General features: G+C 43.1%; 1 protein-coding gene across 4 annotated transcripts in view; it reads left to right on the top strand.

Annotated features, from left to right (window-relative positions):
* The window catches only part of RUNX1 (RUNX family transcription factor 1), a 263,072-nt gene that overhangs the window by 23,995 nt on the left and 222,136 nt on the right, over positions 1-16,941 (top strand).

Raw genomic sequence — 16,941 nt, forward strand, 5'->3', positions numbered from 1 at the left:
ATCAGTAATACAAACTTCTCTGAGCATTAAAAAGTACAAGCACTCCTAAAAAGGACATCTTGAGTCACAGAAAATGATGCCTATTGGGGTTGATTGAGTCCCTTTGGAAGAGACCCCTGTGCTATGGCGCACCAAAAAGTCTCCATCATTGTTGGGGCCTCTGCAGTTGTTCCAGCTACCCAGTGTTTTTTTTTTTTTTTGGGGGGGGGGGGTTATTCTTCATGTCCAAAAACATAGAGTAGAAACAGGCCATACTCATTCCTTAATCTTCCTGTGTTCATAATGAGTAAGCACCTAGATGAGTAAGAATCTACCTTATTTTTAAGAATTTGCAGAGAACCATACAATTTTCCCTTTTCTTCCCCTAGAAACGTCCTCAGGTTGGCTCAACTTTCCTATTGAGCAATTCCTCGCGGCAATCACTTGGCACACCTCTCATCTGAAAGGCTGTCTGCCCATTCCTGTGAGCTTTTCTTCCTCTGTCTCATGGCCTCACTCCTAATTATTCATGTTCTCCTGCTGAAGGCTCCTTGACCTAAATATAGAGAGACCCATCTATTTGGCTACTTAGGTAGAGACCCTAATAATGAATAACGCAACTTTATGATGACATAAAGGAGTAAAAACTCAGGACAAAGAAAGTTTAATTCTTAGGGAAGGAGGAGAGGGCTGCCCAGGGATAGCACGTGCTGGGTGTTAATAGCCACGTGCATAGCCTGTTGGGGAAATTGGCTCTCTGTTGAATCTGGTGCAGGGCATGGGAACGTCTGGGGGAGGAGCGGATAGGATGCTGCTCAGGTTGAATAGGGCTGGACCTTGAGAGCTTTGAATGCACTCAAGAAGGAACTTTCTTCAGTGGACCAGGGCCAGGCCAGATTGATGAATGATCAATTCCTATTATTTACCTTGAGGTCCTCATGGGGACATTTTAAATGGACTTCTTTCTCATTTATAAACTGTCATAAACAAATGACTAAAAGATGTCTAAGTGGTGACTAGAAAATAATAAACCTCATGTTAGCCATATATTTCAGAATTTACACATCTGTTATTGTAGCGTCCTTCAAAGTCATCCCGTGGGAGGGAGAGGGAGCACCATTCTAACAGCACCATTATTACTTTAAACATCTTCGGATCTGCTTTTTTAAAGTGACTTTCAGAGTTAGTGTATTGGCTAAACAAGTAAATCCTCCTTACTTTTAAATCACACCTCATTTTTGAACAAGACAGGTGTTGTCAAGCTTCCTTGGTCACCTTATTTGTCAACAGCCTTGATCTTAAATGGCTTCTGGCTGCTTCTAAAAATCAGTCCCATCACTTATATTCCAGACACTGAGGTTATTCTAAAGCATATGCATCACTGTATGAATTCCAACTGGATGCTGAGAATTTCGTCATCACTAGAAAAGAATGTCAAGCTGCAAAGTGACTAGGTTGGAAGAGGCAGTATTAACTACAACATCTTAGGTATGTGTTTAAAAAGTCATCTCCAACTTACAGTCACACCTAGTTAAAAAGAAGAAAAAGAAAAAAACCTGGTGCTATCATAATGTAGTACTTTCAGGGCAGGAACCTAACAATATAACTGATCCTCACTTTCTGAGAAGTTAAAAGGATAGGATGCAGAAAGTGAGTTAAAAGTCAGTGAAGTCCTTTGGAGAATGCCCGAAGATCTACTTTTACCACAGACATGCTCTGATGATTAATAGCACACGGATAAAGACGTTGTATTGTATTAGGGTATTGGTTAGGTTGCTGTGATAGAGAGACTTCAAATTATCAGGGCTTAAACAAGATAGAAGTGTGTTTCTCTCTCTTGTAGAAGTCTCAGTAGATTGGCATGGCATCTTCACAAAGAACCATGTTTCTTCTACCCTGATGGGCTGCCTTCTGCAATGGCTGGCATTTATCTCATGGCTCAAAATGGCTGCTCCAGCCCCCAACATCACATCCACATTCCAGCCAGCAGCAAGAGAGAATATGGAAGGAGAAGATCTACTCCTTCCCTTGAAGAGCAGGATCTGAAATTTGCCCAGACACTCCTGCTGACAAATCATTGACCAGAACGTAAAGAAACATATGGAGGCACCTAGGTGTAAAGTAGGCTGGGAAATACAGTCTTTTGCTGTGCAGATATGTGCCAGGCTAAATATTTGTTTATTGATTTATATTTATTTAATATGTTGACATATATTTACAATTAGTATAAATATAGTACATATGTAAACTATATAAATATAATATATAGTAATTTAATACATGCATATGATAAAATATATTTCATTTAATATTTAATTTATGTATTTATTTTTACCAAACAAATCTGTGACACCCTAAAACTCCTGGTACCCACAGATGCTCTCCTTATTCTCACTTTCATCCATCCTCAATTGAGCCATCACCCCTGTGAATCAGACAATGTTGACTGGATTTATGTGCCCCCCCCCTTTCTTTCCCCACATTCAGGCTCCAGTCCTGTCTTTATCCAGATTCATTTACAGCTGGAGACTAGCCAGGAGAGAAAGCAAACCACTGGCCTCAACTGGGCAGGGCTGGAGCCCAAAGTGCAGGGAAGCCCTGCCCTGCCCTGCTAACCCCGCAGGTCAGCTTGAACCACCTGAGTGCCTGTGGCCTCTCTGCTAGGGAGGAGACAGTCATCGCCAGCCCAGCCCCCTGCCATGAGCTGCAGCCTCAGCCTGATCCACCCACCTGCCTGGGACAGGGAGAGAGTGGCAGAGGAGAAGGGAAGTGCTTGCAGGTGAAAATCTGCCTGCTCTTCCTGCAGCAATGACATGTGGGCTTCGAGTAGTTTCTGTTTGCATCATCTCACAAGGCTTGATTGCTATTTTCAGGAGTCTTGCAGGCTGGCAGTGAAGCAAAGACATTATACAAAATTAAATTATGCAAACTTAAGAGTTAAACAAAGGCCAGGTGTGGTGGCTCACACCTGTAATCCCAGCACTTCGGGAGGCCAAGGTGGGCTGGTCATTTGAACCCAGGAGTTTGAGACCAGACTCGGCAACGTAGCAAAACCCTGTCTCTACAAAAAAAAATACAAAAATTTTCCAGGCATGGTGGCATATGCCTGTAGTCCTAGCTACTGAAGAGGCCGAGGCTGGAAGATTGCTGGCCCTGGAGGCTGAGGCTGCAGTGAGCTGTCATCATGCTACTGTACTCCAGCCTAGTCAACAGAGCAAGACCTCGTCTCAAAAAAAAAAGGTCAAAAACACTAAAAAATCATCTCTGCCCTATTATTATTATTATTGAGTCTCATTCTTGTTGCCAGGCTGGAGTGCAGTGGCGCGATCTCAGCTCACTGCAACCTCCGCCTCCCGGTTCAAGCAATTCTCCTGCCTCAGCTTCCTGAGTGGCTGGGATTATGGGCACCCGCCACCACACCCGACTAATTTTTGTACTTTTAGTAGAAATGGGATCTCACCATGTTGGCCGGGCTGGTCTCGAACTCCTGACCTCAGGTGATCCGCCTGCCTCGGCCTCCCAAAGTGCTGGCATTACAAGTGTGAGCTACCACGCCCAGCCCCTGCCTTACTATTTTACTGCGGTTTACAAAGATCTATATGCACTTGGGAGTATTTGTCTCTTATCTCTAAATGGTGGAAATGCTCTATCATAGGGTGTTGCTGTGATAGGAACTATAATGATCAGCAGTGATTGCTAAAATCTGCAAATGTTATAACTCAAGGCTGTTTATCCTGAAGAGCTGATCGTTAAATGTTCCCAGCTCCTGCTGGTTTAGGGATAGGAGATTACTGGTACCAGACACTCTTCAGGCTCTCCTGCCGGGGGCAGGCTAGAAAACCAGTGGGCTCCATCAAGAGTAAGACCAAAAAGGAACCGCTCTTTACCTCCCAGCCTATCTCTCAACATGCCCTTGCCTTCACACACCTGGTGCAGACGCTTCCACTTTCTTTCGTCTGTTCAAAGGTAAGCCACATTCCTTTGCCCGGTGCTGCTGGTAAACCACGGAACCGCCAATCAGCTCCTTCAAGGCTATTGTCTACACCCTCTCTCAGCTACCCGTTAGCCCGTGTTCAGTCTGGAGGGGACAATGATCCCCAGCAAGCTGCTTCTGAAGCTTGAGTTGACTGTTTCACAATATAAACACATGTATTTCACGTTGATATGTGTCTTGGGGATCATTCTTGCCTGCACCTGGAGTTCTTGCCAGCCTCTTAAACAGGAACTCCTACCTTTTTGGAAGCATTGAGAGAATGGCTCTGAGCTTCTTTCTGCCTCTGCCTTCTTCTGTCTTATGAGAGGAGAGGCACATCCAATGGGAGAGATTGGGAGAGGCCTTCTGGGGACAGCCTGCCTGATATGGTGCCTTCTCCTCTGCCTCTGTCTCTCTGGATGAGGCCTGAGGCAGGGCCCGCTCCCACCCCAACTATGCCCTGATCTCAGGGCTCAGCAGAGATGAGGCCAGAGCAGGCCCCTGTGGCTGGCTGGGTGGGTCCCTGCAGGTACTTCTCCTGGTCCACACTCAGATAGAGACTGGAAGAAACCCCAGATGGGCTCTTTCTCCAACTCAACTCCAAGCAAAATGCTGATATTTACTTCTTCGTCTGATTTCAGGGTTTTCTCAGTTGCTTCAGAGCTTGACATGGGGAAGATAGTAATGTTTAGCTCAGTGTATTTATATATTATGTGTATGTGCACACACATAGTGCCCATAGTGTATTTAAGTTACTATGTTTGGAGCTTCTGTCATTATTGCTTATTACACAAACAGCACACAGAAAACTTTTCCCTGATAGAGAAAAGAAATCAGCACCTAGAAAGTTAAGACCATTTATGTAGTTAGTTCATAAACACTTAGACAGTGCTTGCTATGTGCCAGGAATTGTTCTAGGTGCTTTGCAGATCGTAACTCATGTAATCCTCAGAACAATCTTTACACAACAGCTATTTGCCCCATTTTGCAGATGAGAAACTGAGGCACAGATTGGTGCACAGGGTTACAGGGCCTGACTCAGACTTTCTGGCTCCATGGTTCAATGTTACTTTGCCAGTCATGGGGAATGAGCATACTCCAAAACCTAGGGACGGAGTACCCACCTGGTGGACACTGCCAAGATGGAATTTTCTCTTAAGACTAAAGCTAAACATGTTATTATCTCCCCAAAGTCATTACCCAAGTGCCTCAGCCAGCCAGCCTGAAGGTAAGCGGGCATGATAGGAAGCCCCAGATTCTTTGTGGGGGCCTCATTCCCCTTCTGAAAGGCTACTGACAAGGACTTAGGTCAGAACGTTCCATAAGTCCCCATAGAAGCAAAGTGCACTTTGAAAGGTGGTAAATACATTTTATAAATGAGTCACTATTTAAGGGCATTAAGCAACCCACAGGCTTCATTTATTTAATGATTTAGGGGTTTTCTAATCAAGATTCTCACTTGCATGTCAGCCTAGACCACAGAGAATCAGTCCTGGCTTAAATCTAAAACTGAGATGGATGATGAGGCAAGAGGAGGAAGTCGATGCAGCAGCCAGGTGACGTTGGCAGCTTCCTCTTCCCCATCCTTGAGGGGACAGTGACTAAGAAAGCACCTGGACCAATGCTCGTGGGTGTTCATTGAAATTCTTTTGCATAAGCCAAACTGTTTTGGGTCTCACTGCCTTTTACTTTATCCTCCCAGATCTCACCTCTGCTTGCTTTGCCTTCTCAATAGAAAGCTTCAGGAACAGCCCCAAAGGCCTCAGAAATTAAAACTAATTATATCTGTCTTCAGGAGCCACTTTCTCCATGAGGGTGATCAAACCCAAACACAGAAGCACTGTGTTTTCTACCCGTGGGCCACAGCAGTCCGGGGTTCATCTCTGCTCCATTAAAAGCATGATGCTGTGATGAAAAATGCTCAAGGGACCATTCTTTTGTTTATTGCCAGGTCCTCTGGAAAGTAAGGTTGGGGAGGAACTAATGAAAACTTTCTATAAAGAAGGGGAACATTTATGCTATTTCTGTTTAAAAATAAAATCTGATTGCAACTCTTAAAGATTTAGAAAATAATACTTTTTCAGTTTTCTTTATTGCTATATATACAGTATTAAATCATTTTGACTTGTGTTGCTGTTTTCCATGTTTGAAATATCTGGAATTGGGAAACCCTAGGACCCAAGATGAATCCTGTCCGCCTAAGACTACTTAAACAGCCCATTATCTGCTTCCCCGTTACCAAATTTGTCATGAAATTGACAGTTTCCTGATAAGGCTTTCTATTTCTACAACAAAGCAGCCCTTCGCTAGAATCTTCTGGGTGCAGGAGAAAGTTGAAGCCGTGTGCACTGATCAGCGCGCGATTTTCCCAGCAAGTAGCTGTGTGGAAAGGGCAGTGCTAATTGTCCCCTTGTTCTGGCGATGGACCTGGCTTCTGCTGGTTTGGGTTTATGATTAACTAGGCAGAAGGCTGACTGCGGTTGTCAATCCCTTCCCTGGAAGGTTGTTTGCGTAGATCTTACTCAGCTTTCTGGGGTGTGTGGGTATAATCCTGTATGAGGTGCAGAGGCTCAAGGGCTCAGGGACGTTTGCCACATTTTCTTGCTGTGATTCCAGAATGCTTTGTCCGAATATAGATAATCATGGAATTATTTTAATTTTTTAAGCGTTAGCATTTTCTATGAGGTTGTTGCTAACTTGCTCAGTGCACTGGCAGTATTATGCCAGGCCTCTTACAGACATAAAAGAGAGCTATGTATCTTTGTCTCCCAGCAGTTTGAGGACAGAAGACATATACATATATGGAATAGGTGGGTAGAATCCTAAAGCTGCACAGGACTAAGCAGGGCATGCAGTAATACCATAGCCATTCAGACGACTGGAAGGCTAGAAGGTGTCTGGAGCCATTACAGAAGCCTCAGGCCAACTCAGGATTTTGCCATTAAAGGAGAACAGGGAAAGGTATCCAGGAGAAGAAAGCAGCACCTGTAAGGCAGGAAGTGCCATGTGTGGTTGAGGACGATGAGTGGATCACTTCAAATGAAGGGGATGCAGTGTTAGAAGGTAATGATGGGATAGTTGACCAGTTCAGGTTAGCCCAGGCCAATCTAAGCCAGATGGTAAGACTTCCTCCTGAAGACATTAGAGACCTATGGAGACTTTTGAGCTGAAAGTATGGTGAGATTATTCCCTGTTTCCCTTCAAACCCCAAAGAAAACCAAGCTGCCTTTGCTGAAACAACTAACATTGGCTGAGGGTGCTTGGAGAGTCAGCCCTGAGCTAAGTCTTAGGCCTCCAGAAAGATTAAGATAATCCCTATTCTTGAGGGGTTCCTGATCTCATGCAGCTTCACCGCAGACTGTTGGGCAGGTTGGATACTGTAGAAAGGCACCCCACTGAGGGGGTCTGTGGGAGGTGAAATCCAGCCTGGGCTCTGCTTGCCAAATCAAGGGTCCCAGGGTGAGGTGTGACTGCATAGAGGACTGCATAGAGGACTGCATAAGGGGCATCTTTTTCAAACAAAAGGGTGATCCACTCACCAAGCTGTGTCCCTGAGGGGCTGCATATGTCCAGAGTGCCTTATTTAATTCCCCCAAGTTAAGTGGTAATTCAAACAATATCAGATCACACTAAGAAATCAAATTACTTGGCAGGCCTACAGAGGCAAGATTTCTCATGAAAGGTTTGTAAGATATATGCATTCGTCTGCTCGGGCTGCTGGAACAAAGTACCACCGACTGAGGGACTCAAGCAACAGAAATTTATTTTCTCCAAATTCTGGAGACTGGAAGTCTGGGATCCAAGTGTTGGCAGGGTTGGTTCCTTCTGAGACCCATGAGGGAAGGGGCTGTTCCAGGTTCATCTTTTGAGATACTAGGGGCTGGGCCTTGGAAATATGAATTTGGGGCCAGGCGCAGTGGCTCATGCCTATGATCCCAGCACTTTGGGAGGCCAAGACAGGCAGATCACTTGAGGTGAGGAGTCTGAGACCAGTCTGGCCAACATGGTGAAACCATAAAAATACTAAAAATACAAAAATTATCTGGACGTGGTGGCATGTGCCTGTAGTCCCAGCTACTCCAGAGGCTGAGGCAGGAGAATGGCTTGAACCAGAGAGGGTGGAGGTTGACATGAGCTAAGATTGCAGCAGTGCCCTCCAACCTGGGTGACAGAGTGAGACTCCATCTCAAAAAAAAAAAAAAAACACACAGGAACTATAAATTTTGGGGTATGGGCACAATTCAGCCAGTAATACTATAATATATATATATTATATATTATATATATTATATAATATATATAATATACTATAATCTCCATATTATTTATTGATTTTATATTTGGGATGCCCTTGCTGGCCCCAAAGCTACCGGCCCTTCCAATTCAAGTGGACAGTTCCACTGTTAAATCTTCATTGTTTAGCTAAAGACTTTTCTTCTTTCTCTGAAAGGACTGCTGGTCGTTCGTATCCAGGGTGAATGCCCCGCAGATCCTTTCCTGAAGACGGCGATGATAAAAAGCCCATTGGAGAACACAGAGCTATGAGAAAGATGGCGAACACAGACTCCCCAGTGCTCAGTCCCCCAAAACATAGACCCGGAGTGATTCACAGCAGGGCAAACTTGGAGTGCCCAAGTTCCCTGCTCATTTTATAGATCAGCACTTTCTGGCCCAGGGAGGTAAAGTAACTTATCTAAAGTCACACAGGATAGCCTGAAAACTAGACCTCAGGTGTCCTCATTTCAGTATCCTCGGACCCTATCACAACTGGCCCCAATACCCCTTCATGTTTTCCAATTGACTAGGCATGTGTGAAATGACCCTGATCCCTAACCAAAATGTGACACTCCGACATCTGCAAAGTGATGATACAATTGTCCCACCCCTCTCCTTTCAGCACCCTTTGTTCACTTGGAGCTCCCCCAGCACAATAAGCTTTAGATTCTTCATTCCTGACAAGCCAGATAGGTTGTGAGAATTATTTAAATATAAAAAGCACGTGTGCTGATGTGTCAGCGTACCCCAAGACTTTGTGTATTGAAGTCTCTGATCTCAAACTCTGGAAAGAAAGGCTTTATCCCTATCAAAGACATTTCTTACCCTAAGAAAGTAGAGGAGGTCTGGGTGCAGGGAACAGAAGGTAGACAAAGACTGATTCCCCACTTCATGCCTCCTAAATCGCAAGTGATCCCTGCTTGATTCTGAGGGAGGCCAGCTCCACCCACTCCTTCCCACCCCCTCCCACTGTTGCCTCTTTTCCATTTAAACCCTCACCCCCTTCGCATTACTGCACTTTGGGCTCTCACTCTGCACTTTATGAGCTTCTCTGCCTGACACCCACCCCTAGGCAACGGCTACTCTGTATCAGCTACACACACACACACATACACACACACACACACACAATGTGCACACATTGCAAGGCTCAGAGATTCTACAGATTCTGATACAACAGGCTCTTGTAGTCGGCTAATGTAGAGCCTCTTGGGTGGGAAGGACATGAAACAGCCCTGGATGGAAGGGGGCCTGCGGCAAGTGCTAGGAGGTCCCCAGAATTCCCGTCTTGGTCCCTTTATACCTGTACCCTTCAGTCCCCAGAAATGGGGTATCAAATGATTACACTAGCCCCTGGACCATGGGTCTGGATAGATTAAGGCTGTTTTATCCCTTCAGGCAGAAGGAGCAGGATGAGGGAATTGAACTCTATCTATTTTATAATTTGCCTGAGTTCAAGAAAGGGAGAGGATGCTGATTCTTCCTCCTCCAATGTGTAGTCCCTCATTTTAGGACCCAGATCTCCAATTACTTCTGCAGCTGACATATGGCAGGCAAAACAAACTCCAGTGGGCCTGGGCCATTCCATAAGCCTAATTCCCACTGGTAACTTTCTTTCTTTCTTTCCTTCCTTCCTTCCTTCCTTCCTTCCTTCCTTCTTTCTTTCTTTCCTTTCTTTCTTTCTTTCTTTTTTTTTTTTTGAGACGGAGTCTCGCTCTGTCGGCCGGGCTGGAGTGCTGTGGCCGGATCTCAGCTCACTGCAAGCTCCACCTCCCGGATTCCCACCATTCTCCTGCCTCAGCCTCCTGAGTAGCTGGGACTACAGGCGCCCGCCACCTCACCCGGCTAGTTTTTTGTATTTTTTAGTAGAGATAGGGTTTCATCGTGTTAGCCAGGATGGTCTCGATCTCCTGACCTCGTGATCCGCCCGTCTCGGCCTCCCAAAGTGCTGGGATTACAGGCTTGAGCCACCGCACCCGGCCAATAACTTTATTTTAATAGAAAGGTTTACTCAAGCCCCAAACAACGGACTCACCAGTGCTCTTTAGGAGAGAAGTCTACAAGAAGCTGTGTACATACTGCAGCATTTTTTCTAGATCAGCCACTTCACCTTGTAGTCACACCCCACGCACAAGGGAAGCAGAGAGCACTGAAGACAATGGCACATCTGTTGCAAACAGACAGCAATGGAAATACAGCTAACCATACCCAAGGCCTGACTTAGGCAAAATTGCAAAACAAGCATTGTTTCCATTATGCCCAGCATCCCAGTTTGGTCTCTTTCGCATTGACAGGCTCTTCAGAGTTTTCCAAAGCTGTTATTAGGTGACCAGGCTACTTGAGTAGTTCTGAAGCCTAAACTGACATGCATCAAGTGTACTATCATAATGAAATAAAACTCACAACAAAGGTCACCCAACACACATTTGATAATTTCTGTAATTGCTCTTGGGCTGCAGAGTGTGGTGCAGGACGGCTCGTACACTGGAGTCATGAAGACTGAAGCTTAACTCTCTGCCCTATCATTAACTAGCTCTTGACCTTGAGTGACCTGTCTACCTCTCTGAATCTCAGTTTTGTTGTCTGTAAAACAGGGACAACGCTTACTCCATAGGGTTCTTGTGAAGTTAATGGGAGATGATGCAAGTAAAGTTCTCTTCTAGTTCAGGGCCTAGAACACAGTAAGCGCTCAATAGAGGCCCCTTTGCTTCCTCCTTCCTATATGATCACTAAGTATGCCTAGTAGGCAATTGACTTTCACATAATCAAAGCCTGCGATGAGTTTTCTAGTACTTGTTATGAGTGTCTGTGTTTGATGTTTGCACCTCAGCCACCACCACTTCCACCACTGGCATCATTGTATCTCATTATTGGTGAGTAGGATGAGTTTCTTTTACCATAAAGCACCTTCTGTGATAAAGCAGCCTTAATCCTCCCAAACCCATTATCCCATGGTAAACCTTCTCTTGTCTTCCAAATATGCTCAAGAGCTTCTCATACCAAAACCAAGGGGAAGAAAGCCAACACCTAAATATCCTCCCTTGGCTTCCCCTAGCAACAACAATCAGAAGAATTATTAATTATTATGTGGTGTCTAGTCTAAGCACTTCCCATCCATTAACAAGTTTAACCCTCACAGCAACCCTCTGAGTTAGGTAGGATTGTGATCGCCACTTCACAGATGTGGAAATTGAAATGCAAAGGGATTTAGGAACATGCCCAGGATCTCACAGCCAGGAAAAGGCAGAGCTGGTGAACGAGCCTGGGCAATTTGGCTTCAGCATCTCTGTGCTTACTCCATGTTGCTACCTCTTCTCCATCGGCTGTTTTCTCTCCCTCTTCTCCAAATCTGTCGAGTTGAGTGCACTCCCTTCCTTGTTTCCTCAGTTCCTACCAGGACAGCTGTGTGGGCTGTGCAGCACATGCTCTGCTACCCAGACCTTGTGGGAAACCCAGGGAGGGAAGACCAGGCTCCGATTGGAGTATCACCACGTGCTGTTGAGCGAGACGCACAGACAAGTCACAATAGTGCAGCAGCGAGTGCTGTGATGGATGTTCACAGGGAGCTGAGGGCTCCACAGCACACAAGAGTAAACGGCTGCCTCAGCAGAGAGGCCTCAGCCCTGTCTGTGGCTGGAAAGCGAGCTCTGAGGACGCCCTGGCAGTGTCTGTGGAGGAAGCTCCGATTTGCTAACATGGGTGCTGTTACCAAAAGCACACATTATAAAAAGTATGGGGCAGTGGTTTCTATTGGCTCTCCTGGCTTAACATGTTATGGTTCTGGGTTTTCAGAACCACTGATAAGGAGAAAGCCATATCATGCTTGACCTTCCCAGGAACTCTTTGGAGATAAGCTGAGCACGGATGATTATCTCCTTTCTGTATGTGTGGAAACGGAGACTCATGCGTTATGAAATGTACCCAGGGCTCGAGATGACTAAGCATCGATCCTGGACTGGAAGGCAGGTCACTAGATTCCTAATCAAGTGTGTCTATGCCACTACTCCTCACCTGAGCAACTATACCACCTAGGCAGGAGGTATCATTGTTTAATTCAGTCGCTGCAGGAGATTGAAATATTAGACTGATTATGTATGGCACACAACATGACAACTGAACTCTTAGATACCAGCTGAAATTGTTCATTTCCTTTAAAAATCAAATTAATTAAAGTACAGCTGATTCCAGTTAACTATGATATTAATTTTTTAAATTATGTGTACTTTTGTCTTATTTCAAAAGTTCATTGGAGCAATCTTAAAACATCAGACACGTTTAAAGAAGTGAACATGATGTATAATCCTAGTAATTATTCCAAGTCTCATGTTATCATTTTGGTATCCTTTTTTCCATAATGTTAAAATGTATTTTTATTTGGCATCATACTCAAAGTACGGCTTTGTGAACTACCTTTGTCTCTTTTAAAATGCTATGAATGAATATATTTTATTCATTAAAAATTCTTCTAAACTATCGCCTTAATTTTTGCATGGATTTCCATAACAGTAGTTAACTGGCCTTAAACTGTTGATAATTTAGATTGTTTCTAATGTTTCACTATAATAATGTTGCAATGAACACCTCTGAGCATAATCTTTGGGTGCATTTCTGATTATTGCCTTACGATAAGTTTCTAGAAACAGACATCTGTTTCAAAGGCTACAAGGATTTTTAAGAGTTTGGGTACTGACGCGTTGCCCTTTCAGGAAAGGCTATACCAACTTACATTCCACCCCACAGTGCATGAAGGTGGCTATTTCGCCTCTGCTTTTATCATCACTGGACATTATCTCCACTTTGTTTTATTATTTTTTTCATTGTAACTCCTCTCCAATTTGGGGATGAGGGTCTTTAATAAACTCAACTTTGCAAAGACCTTCACCTCTTGTAATAACTTCTCAGAGTTGCTCTGTTATTGTGGTAACCATTTCTTCCTGTCTGCAGAGCTATGAAAAGCGAATAATGAACAAACTCAGTTGATATTCAGTTATAAACTAGATTGATATGTACAAAGATACCTATGTGTTGGTCTCATTTAGAGTAGATTTTATGATATGCAAGTGTCAGCTGTCAAATGTGTTGCCTCAGACTTTTTCTGGGCTGCAAGGCAAGGGTGACAATTCAGCTAAATCTATAGACCCCCAATATAATGTTATTTACTTACAAGTACCAATGGCTTAAAAAAGGCAGGACATTTTAAAAGGTAAATGATGCAGATGTGTGTATTCATACTGGGATAGTATGTTTGTAAACATGCAGTAACATGGACATTCACATTGTTCTGTCGCGGCAAGAACTAGTGTTTAAATCAGGGCTCAGCAAACTGAAGTCTGTGGGCCATATCTGGCCTGAGCCTGATTTTCTAAATAATGCCTTATTGGAATACAGTCATGCCCGCTCATTTATGTATTATCTATGGCTGCTTTCTTGCTATGACAGAGTTGAGTAGTTTTGATAAAAACCTTATGCACAAAACCTAAAATATTTAATGTCTGACATTTTACCATAAAAGCTTACTGATGCCTGATTTCTACTCTAGAGTATCTAAAGGGTTTTCACCAGGGACACTTTCCTTTCTCTTTACCATGTTGTGAGAGCAAGTGTTGTTATTCATCTCAATGTACAGATGTGTAAATGAATCTCTTCAAGGTTAAATTACTGTCCAAGGTCATGCTCAGAGATTTTGTCCTATATCTATGTCCATATAGATGTCAAACCTGTGGGTCACTAATTCTTATTAATCCGAGTATTTTGTACATTAAGAGAGTCCGCACCTCTAAAAGTGGATACCATTCCAGTCAATCTTGCCTTAATGATTCAGAAACCTGAAGCATCTTCAGAAATATCTGAGAGTTATACAAAAATCTATTAATTTATCATGGCTCAGAATTATAGATGTGAGAAATAGTCTGGAATCCCCTATAAACCTTGTAAAAGTGACTGTAACAAAAGAGTAATTTCCCACTGTAAATTTATTAATATTCTACTTGTTTTTCTCTCATAATCCTAGCAAAGGAGGTCATGTGGGTATTTGGGCTTTTGGACTGCTGGGCCTGATAAACAGGAAGGTCCTGGAAATTTCACCATGAGCAACTAACATGTACTCTCAGAGCAAGGCATCAAGACACATACAGAAATAATAGATACACATGCCAGCCAATTTTTAAACTTCCCTATTAAATTTGAACCTCACATTAGATACGGAGGATTAAGCTAACAATCATATTTACTTTAGGCAACTTATTTTTTAAAAAATCACCCTAATTCAAAGTTTGTTTCTGACCAGCTACCTTCTTAATCCTGTAGCACCTGCCAGAGGACATCCAATAACCCACTCTTTAGGTCAGAGAAAAACATACAAAAGAGAAAGCTTTGGCTGGAATGACTCATGTTACAAGCCAGCTGCTTTCCAGAATCCGTTAAGCTTCAGGGTCCAGATCTCTTTTTGTGGCTTTCTACAGACTTTATTTGAACAGAGAAATTATAACAACACTGCCCACATAAAAGTCAAGGAAAGAAGCTAGTTGGGGTAGCAAGGGTGCCCCAAATCTTACTATACTTTAAAACAAAGTGGTAATTAGCAAGAATTCTTGTCTGTTTCGTGGTGATAAATGCTCTTCTGCTTCCACTCGCTGTTGAAGTGATGAAACTTGGATGGGATCGATTCCGCCTGACAGTCAGCAGAGCGCCTGTCCACAGGCAGTGGCCACGGAGGGCACTGAAACCCCTCCTGGCATTTTTTATTAATGTAGATTTATTGCTTACCCTCCTCTGTTTCCTATGGCCAATGCCAAGTTGTTTTAAGTTCTTCTTTTCTGTTTCAGCCCGCAGAGGGATCCACCTGATCCCCGTACATTAACATATGAATTGACAGCAAAGAGCAATGTCTATTCCAGGGATGGAATCTTGAGTTTATCCCAAGTGACAACTCTTATGAATTAGTAGCGGCTGTCTCAGTGCCCCGGAGCTGGGGCTTGAGAAGGAGTCTCGGTAGCTAAGTTGCCTGGATCAATCGTCATGTGTGTCATGGGCTTGGGATCAGGAAAAGTCCTGAGAAGGTGAAGCATCTTCACTGTTCCTGAACTGCTTAACCATTTCCCTGTTTGCCCCAAGAATACTTACCAGCAGGGCTTGCAGGTGCACCATTTATCCCCAGTTAACTTTACCATGAAATATCTCACTTCCATTGTTATTTGCATCACTCTATTAGTTTGGTGCAGAAATAACTGCATTACTGCCATTACTTTTAATGGCAGAAATAACTGCCATTACTTTTAATGGCAGAAATAACTGCCATTACTCTTAATGGCAAAAACCACAATTAGTTCTACATCAACCTAATAGCAAATCGACTTTGGAAACAAAAGATATCATTCTATTTATAGCATTCTGATTTTGGTAGTGGCATCTTCATTTACAAAATAATTCTCAGTCCCTGAAAATGTGAATCCTAGAAAACATAGCATTCCTACTTGTGATATTCACATCATTCTCAAACAGCTGTTGGCTAAAGATTCATTTGATGAGTCTGATTTTTCCAAAATAGATGATTCTGATGTTTCAAATGATCCTAATGATAGTTCTGTTTGGGAATAACTCCAAAAACAGTTTTTAGATTTTATTTTCACATTGAAAATCAGACAGATTTGCTTCAGCCTCAGTGAATGTGTTTATGTAAAATTACATGAGTGCTAGCAGTGAGCTGTCCATTTTTTTTTCTAAATGGGAATGGCCTGGGGTAGTTTCCTATGTAGGACTTTGTGAATGAGAGAGAGAGTGTGTGTGTGTGTGTGTGTGTGTGTGTGTGTGTGTGTGTGCCCACTCTACTCAAGGTGGTGTGACTGACCATATTTTATGTTTACCTGTTGATTCATTTAACAAACTATTATTAAATATTACTCTCTACCAAGTAGCATCACAGAAGCTAGGAACAGAGAGAAATGCAACAGACAGTCAGGCAAAAACATTCTTGTCAACAAAGGACATGTCTTAATGTGAAGTGTCTATTAAGAAGGCACAGAGCACCTAACTGTCAGGTGTTTTGAACTGCTGCTTATTTAAACATTAAGGTAGAAGACCTGATTTTTTTTTAAAAAGGAGCTTACTCGATGGATTAAATTCCTAGCAGTTGTTGTTACTACCCCACATTTGTGGTATTGGATATGTATTTTAAAATAATGTTTCTGGAGCTTATGGAGTACTAATGCCTTGCTATTGGCATAAATGTAGGGAGGAAAAAAAAAACACCTTGAAACTAAAACATGCAGTATGGTTTTCATATGCCTTAAAGCCAGAGATGAAACGGAACCCAACTTAATATTGCCACACAATATTCGGCTGTCACAGACTTCCGTGCTTTCTCTGAATGGTTCTAACCTAGGCCCTCGTTACCAATATCAACTTTTTATTCAGTTTTGTGTGAACACCCAGGATAGACTTTCATCCAGTCTAGTTATAGTAGGTTGTGATTTGTCTAATACGGCTTCAGCATCAACTGATAGGGCCTTAATGCTTGGAAGTGGCATATGGTCATCTGCTCATCTTTTACACATGAGAAAACTAAAGCATAAAAATGTTGAAGTATTGGGCCCATGCTCCGTGTTTGGTTCGTCAAAATTTTAAACTCTCCTGGAAAAAAAACTAGAGTCACCCTTTAAGCATTTAGCTTCCATATTTTTCACTCAATCACCTTCATTCCATCTAAATCAGAAGCA

The sequence above is a fragment of the Macaca mulatta genome, chromosome 3 (genome assembly GCF_049350105.2).
Source record: "Macaca mulatta isolate MMU2019108-1 chromosome 3, T2T-MMU8v2.0, whole genome shotgun sequence".
NCBI lineage: Eukaryota > Metazoa > Chordata > Mammalia > Primates > Cercopithecidae > Macaca > Macaca mulatta.